Source organism: Apium graveolens, chromosome 11, assembly GCF_009905375.1.
Source record: "Apium graveolens cultivar Ventura chromosome 11, ASM990537v1, whole genome shotgun sequence".
NCBI lineage: Eukaryota > Viridiplantae > Streptophyta > Magnoliopsida > Apiales > Apiaceae > Apium > Apium graveolens.
In genome coordinates, this window is record NC_133657.1 from 197,904,659 (window position 1) to 197,913,783 (window position 9,125).

Here is a 9,125-nt window from a genome sequence, read left to right on the forward strand (position 1 = left end):
AATTTATTTGTCATGTTTGACTTTTTTGGTCAAATTGACTCAAGTTTGATCGTAAATTAAACATCAATCTTTCACTATTTTGAAAAACTGAAGAATACGTATTAAAGTTGATTACGTGTACTTTCTAATAATATAATTTTTATAATTTTTTTTGATTATATACTATATGAAAATTTCAGTCAAAATTTGGTCAATTTGACTGCAAAAAGTCAAACAAGACATATAAATTAGGACGGAAGAAGTATAAAATATAGGTTGGGCCGACTTGGGCCTTTTTCGGGAGTTTTTAAAAGAAAAAGTAAACAAGTGATAACTAGGTAGGGAAAGTGAGTTGCAAGATTTCACAGTTACATAAAACGCTACCTCTTTAACTTTCATTTTGAAATCCGGCTCGCTCCCGGCCTTTGGACCCTTCGCCCGCTTAGAAGTGAAGAAGGTTCCAAGGGTTCGGTTGTTCGCCGATTCAAGTGGTACGTGAGTTGGGTTTAGGTCGGGAGACAGTTCAGAATCTATTGATTTTGCACCTTCGAATATAATGCATGTATCTAATGGGAAAGTCAGAAAGAAACAAATGTAGAATTGGAAACATCTTCTGAAACGAAGGCCCAAGTCCGACCCTCGGCATTACTCTTAAGGTTACAGTCTCTTACTCAATTGATTAGTTCTACCACCCCATCCCATATTATACCAACATCTCTTTCGTTTCTTCGACCATCCAGATGTGTATATTGATTTGACACCTTCTAACATAATGTATGTATCTAATGGAAAAGTCAGGAAGAAACAAATGTAGAAATAGAAACATCTTCCAAAATGAAGGCCGAAGTCTGACCCTCGCCATTACTCTTAAGGTTACAGCCTCTTACTCAATTGATTAGTGCTACCACCCCACCCCATATTATATCAGCATCTCTTTCAGTTCTTCGGCCATCCAGAGGTGTATATTCTCATTCTGCCTGGATCCGGCATCATAAGTCATATTGTTTCTACTATTTAGTTCTCCTTGCAAGATCAATATCACAACCAATGAGGTCTGCAAGTTTCACATCTAAGTAAGACCTGATCCAATAGTTGCAAAAACCGGTCTTTTAGTATTAGGCGGCATCCCCACTTAGTTTTGAGTAGGCATAACCATTCTGTTTCGATTGGTCTCTGAAAGCTTCCCTGTGGAAGCTAGATGAAGGAGAAGCGGTAATTGGAGACGCTTGAAGAAATAGGTACAGTTTGGAGGGGGGCGGGCGTCGATCCAATCCTATGAGTATTCAGACTATAACAGTTTCGATGAACAGTCACGCACTTTTGACAGTTATACGATTCCAGAAGATGATCCAGAATTGGGTGGGAGCAGCAACTCATCCTAGCAACGGTTTCTTTGCTATACATTTTAAAGCAAATCGAGCAGGGGAACAGACTACCCTCCGTAGTTTACTAAGTCTGGTTCTCTTCTAGATTGAATATTGATTTAAACTTGCCTGAGAACCATAATATTTCCTAGAAACAGCTTCTACGATGATAGTCTCTGCTTTGATGGTTCAGATATATTACTAGCTGCTGTAAACTCAACACTATTGTAGTTAGCCGCTAGGTAGTCAATGTCGAAATAATTTTATATTCTTTTAGTTTTGCGACTTTTTCCCGCTGAGGGGATATTGTTTACTTTAAAGGATGTAATCTAGTAGAAGTACCGGTCTCGATGGTGATCTCTTATTTCCAAGTTCCAATCTTAGAAACCTGGATTATAAGAAGCTATCACTTAACTTTGTAGAAAGATACAAGGGAAAGATGATCTCGGAAAACCAGTTAGACGAAAGAAGGTCTTTTGTCTAGATCTTCGCTTTATCTTTCTCACCCATACCACCCTATTTAGATTTAAGTGCACCGCTTGCTTTCTTTAAGTGTTGAAAGAGTGAAGTCTGGGGACAACGGTAAAATCTAACGTTTGTACATCCTTCTCCCATGCTTTCCGTTGGTCAAAAACCAATAAAAGTTCTCTAGACTATCCAGTGCTCAACTACCGACTCCTCCCAGAATCGCTTTATCGGAGTCGAGCCAGGAATGACCGTTAGTTGTTCAACTCTATTACTTCAATGGATAAAAGTTGTAGGTACAAAAACAAGTTCTACTCCTTTTTTTATTTACTAGGTTGTTTCTTATTCTCGGTCCTTAGCCTTCCGGAAAAGTGCTTGCTTTGTTAGATAGATGTGCGTTGCGTCTGAGGGTATTCGATATAAGAATCGTTCGGATCCATTCAAAGCTGTTCGTCCCCCTTCTCGGCGTTCCCGCTATAGTGACGCTAGGGCCTAGTCATTTCCACTTTCGATTGAGAAAGCGGCGGCCCCAAAGATCTCTCAATTCATTTATCATTAACCGCTTTTGGGAAGAGAATATTTACAAGAACGAGAGAGGCTTTCAACCCTTGTTGAAAGTCTCATAACACTGATTTACCATAATAATAAATAGAGACAGTGTTGACTTCGCTGTGGGAACCAATATGATGAAATCACCATGTGTTGGAGATATCGGCTTTATGCCAGGTTATTAGTGAAGGGTTTTGCTACCGAAAGGCGCTCGTTAGATGAACCCGCATCTTGACTCTTAGTTCCTCCCTGCCTGGCTCTATCAGCAGGCCCTTTCTTTTGCAATAATTAAAAAAGTCTCTCATGGCCAAATTATTATTACAGCGTTCTCTACTATAGAATTCGGCCTTCGACTCTGATCGTAGAGTACTGAACGCTACTACGCTTGCTCGATTTGACCCCATAAGCGGGATCACCACCCAATAACATGTTTCCGCCATAAGCAGAACCCCGCTCTGGATACCAGAGGCAAGGTTCTTAGAACAGATAACTATAGGCAGGTCGTTCCCCGGGACTTCAGTTTAATTCAAAAAATAGGTTGATGTGGAGCTTATCCCCTCAACGGGGAAAAGTCGCAAAAAAGGGAAATTTTGATGTAGTTTGTACCTACTTCTACTTCACTCGAAAATGGGGAGACCTGTTCTCTAAGTCAGTGGCCGGCTTCGATGTGTGCGGATCTATAGTATAAGTATAAGAGAAGATTCCCTCGTGGCCTTCAGAATGACTGGGCGTAAAGGGCACGTAGGCGGTGAATCGGGTTGAAAGTGAAAGTCGCCAAAAACTGGCGGAATGCTCTCGAAACCGATTCACTTGAGCTCTGCCAAGCCACAATTCTAATGCATTGTGACCTCAGTAGAAAAGGAAGTGATCGAGCGATGATAACCATGAAGTATGGTGAGCTACAATAATGGTTAAAGAGCCTAACATAGCTAGGTTAAGAGATAATTGTGAACCGCTTTGATCAAGAGATCCGCTGCCTTTCTCCCAGAAGCGGGACGACCGTGTTGGTTCGAAAGGTGGTCGTAATGGGCTTTCATGGCTTGTCTCGCCAAGGAGGTGAGAACAGAGTACCATTCTGATCGCTTCTTTCATGATCCTTTCTCAATATCTTAGTCGGGAGGGACGTCTAGTAAGACCTCCAACAAAGGAAAAAGAGACATAGAAAGCTAAACATATCCTTAATGGATTAGCGGGGGGCGCTGGGTATCGTTCGAGGTCCACCGTAAAAAAAATATAGGTGAAATTAATAGCCATGCTTGAAGCTCTACTTTGCAAAAGCAGAAAGTAGATTTAATCTTGATAATTGAGATTCTTAATTATACAGAGTCATGATTTCTTTAATGGCGTCATACAACCAGAATATATATAGAGGCTTCATCGAGCAAGCGTAGTAGCGTTCAGTGCTCTACGATCAGAGTTCTATTCTACGGCTAATTGTGCTTACTTGAAATCCTTCGCATACCTAAATATGTTACATGATTAAGAAGGGATGGAGCTAACGAGAGGTTTGTAGGCCCCAAGCGACGTACGCTCACTACACCATATATGACCTCTAGCAACACCCAGAAAAAAGTGTAAATATGGCCAAAAAGTGTTACCTAAAGCAAAAAATTGGGGTATGGTTACACTTTTTGAAAATTTAGCGGTGTTGGATTTGCTCGTACTACAATAGGGGTCTATGGTAACACTTTCAGAACCTTTGGTAACATGGATAAAAGTGTAACCATAAACATCCTATGAGTACACTTTCAGTATCTATGGTAACACTAAACAGGTGTAACCACAATTCTATTATAACACACCTAAACCTTTGATAACACCAAAAAAAATGTTGCAATAAACTCTTTTGTAACATCATGTTTGCTATTGTAACACTTTTTTTATAAACACTCTTGTCTCTGCTTTTATATTCTTTTATTTATTGTAATACTTTTTACTATTTTTACCAACATAAAAATATCAGTTGGTGATACTTTGCAATAGTAAAATCTTAAATACATATTTAACTTGAAAGCTGTTAATCAAAGTTGAAATTCAACAAATACAAAGTCCCAACTCAACCAAAATAAATGAAATTCTAAATTCATCCAAAACTCAAGCTCTTTTATCACGGTTCTAAGTAAAACAATGCTATTCTTTTATCTTTGGTTTTCTTGTTTAGTTTAAAAAAATTCTTCAATCTTCAGACCATTCGCAGGCTCTAATTTGGATGCATGTTCTTCTTGAGAAGTGGACATCGAGGATTTACTACTATTTGCAACTTCCGCGAGGAAGTTAAAAGGCTTCCAAAGATCAGCTTTCCCCTCCCTTGTGCTAGCACCATCATTTGTTCCTTTATTATACATATACATAATATATATAATGTTGAAAAAAATATCAGAAGAGAAGCATATGCTAACACTTTTAGAGCTCGCTACAGTAGAAGTCCAAGAGTATAAGAACCAGGAAAAGAAGTCAGACCTCTAACCTGCCTTATGGTCTGATAAATTTAGTTAATTAAGATATATGAGTGGTAAATTTTTCTCCGAAGCTGACTTTAAATACTAAAACAGAACCCGTCTTAGACTTCCGAAGATCAGCACATATTCTTCGAACCCTTTCTTCAATCTGCAAAAATAATACTTACATTACCTTTTCTGGGAAAGCAGAAGTATGGATAAGTATAGCTAGTCTAAAAGCAGAAGTATGGTTCAAGGACTATTTTAATAAAATTATATAGTGTACTAGTATACTAATGCCAAAAAAAAAATAGAGCAATCAATTAGTTAATGATGTGAAAAATTCAAATTCACACAGCAAGCATCATGCTAGCTTCTACGAGGAATTCACATACTAACTTCCCTTTTATTCATTCTCTCATTCTCTGGTAAAAAAATAAAAGTCAAATACGTAAGATATATAAAAAACATTCATAAATCAAGACCGAAGAGGTATTCCTTCGAGAAATGCTTACGGTCTATAGGCTTCAGCTCTTTAAAATTTATGTCTGGTCCTTGTTGGTTTAAACTTCTTTCTCGGAGACAGCAGTGTATCTAGCCACTGCTATGATATGTGTTAGTCGAACCACATAACTAGCAACTCTAATGAACCACATAACGGATTAATTCCATAATATTTTTTTTCTGAATATGAAGACACGGATATGCTCAATTGGCTTAGACAACAAATATTGATTAACAAGTAATCAGGTTTTTTTTCCAGATTCTACTATGCTCAGCTGTCAGGCATAGTTTTTTCTGCAATAATGTCTGCATTTATGCAATGTCTGTATAATGTCTGCATTTATGCAATTTCTGCATTTATATAGTGTCCACTAACATTATAAGCCGCCTGAAGAAAGATATGAAGATCATTAAACAATCAATGAACTATATATAGCTAAATAAGGTTAGAAATGATTCAACACCTTCAGAATTGAGGCACTTTTCAGATGGTTTGATGTTCCATAGGCTAAATGTTAGATATATTTGTGATGTCATGTCTAATAATGATTTGTGTTAAGTTTTCAGATCTTAACTAACAGGACAAATCAAGACTTAACTGGAAATCAGTACTTATACTGGAGTCAGAACTTAAGATATCAAAACTTAAGTTATCAGAACTTAAGTTATCAGAAGATATTTATCAGGAGATAATATCAGGACTTAAGAAGATGTTCAGATAAGGAAGGTGACTGATTGAAGGAAAGAAGATTAAGGCAAAAATAAGAAGAGATATGCATGGAGAAGAATTCTATGAAGAATAGAATACTTGAAAGAAAAGATAACTAGTTGAGATATTTTAGGATGCAGACTTATGTTTGATATCAATTAGAAGATTATCTTGTAACCGTGTGTCTATATAAACACAACATATGGTTTACACTATAAGTGTTATCTTAATTGAGAATATTATTCATTATAACCCTAGCAGCTCTCGTGATATTTGTTCATCACTGAGAGAGAACGGTTCCATTGTAATACTGTTTCATTAATAAGATTATTCTGTGTTTCATACTTGTGTTCTTAATTCGATTTGATTGTACTAGACACTGTATTCAACCCCCTTCTACAATGTGTGTGACCTAACAAGTGGTATCAGAGCAATCTGTTAACATATATACAGTAAAGATCCAAAACAATCATGTCTGAAGAAGAGAAAACTCCAACCAAGCCCACCAAAACTGAAGAAACTCCAAAGAATCAAATCCATAATCGATATGAGACCATTAGAGTTCCCATACTAAAACCTTCTGAGTATCCCATATGGAAAGTGAGGATGACTATGTTTCTGAAAGTTACAGATCCATAATACCTTGACAGAATTAATGAAGGTCCACATAAGCCAACCAAGCTCTCTGTTGTAGTTGCAGATCAGCCAGCACAGACTGTACCAAAGGAGAAAAGTGAATATACAGCTAAAGATATCTCATCTATTGCCAAGGATGCAAAGGTAAGACATTTGTTGCATAGTGCCATTGATAATGTCATGTCAAATAGGGTAATTAACTGCAAGACTGCAAAGGAGATATGGGATGCCTTGGAGACAAGATGCCAGGGAACTGATTCAATTAAGAAGAACAGGAGGACTATACTCACTCAAGAGTATGAGCACTTTGACTCAAAATATGATGAGTCATTAACTGGTTTATATGACAGATTTGTCAAACTCTTGAATGATCTGTCACTGGTGGATAAGGAATATGATCTTGAAGATACTAATCTTAAATTCCTTTTAGCTCTTCGTGAAAGTTGGGATTTGAAGGCAACAACTATAAGAGACAACTATGCTCTTGATGAAACTACTCTTGATGAAATTTATGGAATGCTCAAGACTCATGAACTTGAGATAGATCAAAGAAGCAAGAGACATGGGAGAAATTCAAGAACAGTTGTTCTTAAGGTTGAGGATGAATCCCCCAAAGTGGCTGTCTCAAAGAAAGGCAAAGGAAATGCTCTCATCACAAAGTCTGATACTGAGTCATCAAGTTCTGATACTGATGAGGATTTAAAAACTGAAAGTCTATCTGAGATGGATGCTGATGAAGAGATGATGAAATTGTGTGCTCTCATGGTGAAGGGTATCACAAAGATAGCTTATAGAAAATTCAGAAGGGGAAAGAAATTTTCCAGGAAAAGTGGAAGTTCTGATAAGAAGGGATTCAGAAGATCTGAAGGCAAAGCTGGAAAGTCTGACAGAGGAGATTACTCAAATGTTAAATGCTACAATTGTGGTGGGAAATGCCACATATCTCCTGATTGCAAGAAAGAAAAAAGTGACAAAGGCAAGGCACTTGTCACAAAGAAGAAAAGCTGGACAGACACTTCAGATTCTGAATATGAGGTGAACTATGCCTTGATGGCAAATGCTGATAGCAGTTCTGAAGCTGCTGAGTTAAAGGGCAACAGGAAAATTATCCTAGTTCTGGACAGTGGATGTTCAGGACATATGACTGGAAATAAAGCCCTGTTATCAGACTTTGTGGAGAAAGTTGGCCCAGGTGTTTCTTATGGAGATGACAACATGGGAAAAACTCTGGGATATGGCAATATCAATCTTAGGAATGTCATCATTGAAAAAGTAGCTCTAGTCTCAGGACTTAAACACAATCTGCTGAGTGTTAGTCAAATCTGTGACAGAGGTCATCATGTGGATTTCTTTGAAGAACACTGTGTAGTTATAAGCAAATATACATGCAAAGTTGTTCTAAAGGGAAATAGGCATGGTAACATATATGAAGCCAAACTTTCAACAAGTTCTGATGGTTCTGCAATCTGTCTGTTAAGCAGAGCATCAATTGAAGAAAGCTGGGATTGGCACAATAAACTCTCTCATTTAAATTTCAACAATATAAATGAACTAGTCAAGAAAGTTCTTGTGAGAGGACTACCAAAATCAGTATTTACTCCTGATGGCCTTTGTGATTCATGTCAAAAGGCAAAACAAAGAAAATCTTCATTCAAGAGCAAGACTGAATCTTTAATTCTTGAGCCTTATCACCTACTACATGTTGATCTATTTGGTCCAGTGAATGTCATGTCTATTGCAAAGAAGAAATATGCTATGCTCATAATAGATGAGTTTACCAGATACACATGGGTGTATTTCTTGCACACAAAAAGTGAAACTGCATCTAACTTGATTGATCATGTCAAACAACTGGATAAGTTGGTCAAAGACTCTGTGAAAATCATAAGAAGTGATAATGTCACTGAGTTCAAGAATTTGATCATGGAAGAGTTCTGCAAAGACCATGGAATCAAGCAGGAATTTTCTGCTCCTGGAACTCCACAGCAAAATGGAGTTGTTGAAAGAAAGAATAGAACTCTTATTGAAGCTGCACGAACTATGCTTGATGAAGCAAAGTTACCAACCTACTTTTGGGCTGAAGTTGTGCAGACTGCTTGTTTTACTCAGAATGCAACACTTATCAACAAGCATGGAAAGACACCATATAAGATGGTGAAGAACAAGAAGCCAAATCTGAAGTACTTTCATGTATTTGGATGCAAGTGTTTTGTTCTTAAGACTCATATCCAAATTTGATCTAAAAGTTGATGAAGGAATTTTTGTTGGATATCCACTTTCCATAAAAGCCTTCAGAGTCTACAATTTAAGAACAATGGTTGTCATTGAATCTATCAATGTCTCTTTTGATGATAAGAAGATTACTGGACTTGAAGATTTTAATGATCATGATCAGCTGAGATTTGAGAATGAAGCTTTAAATTCTGATAGTCTAAATCCTGATTCTGCAAACTCTGATGGGTTAAACTCTGATGTTATTGA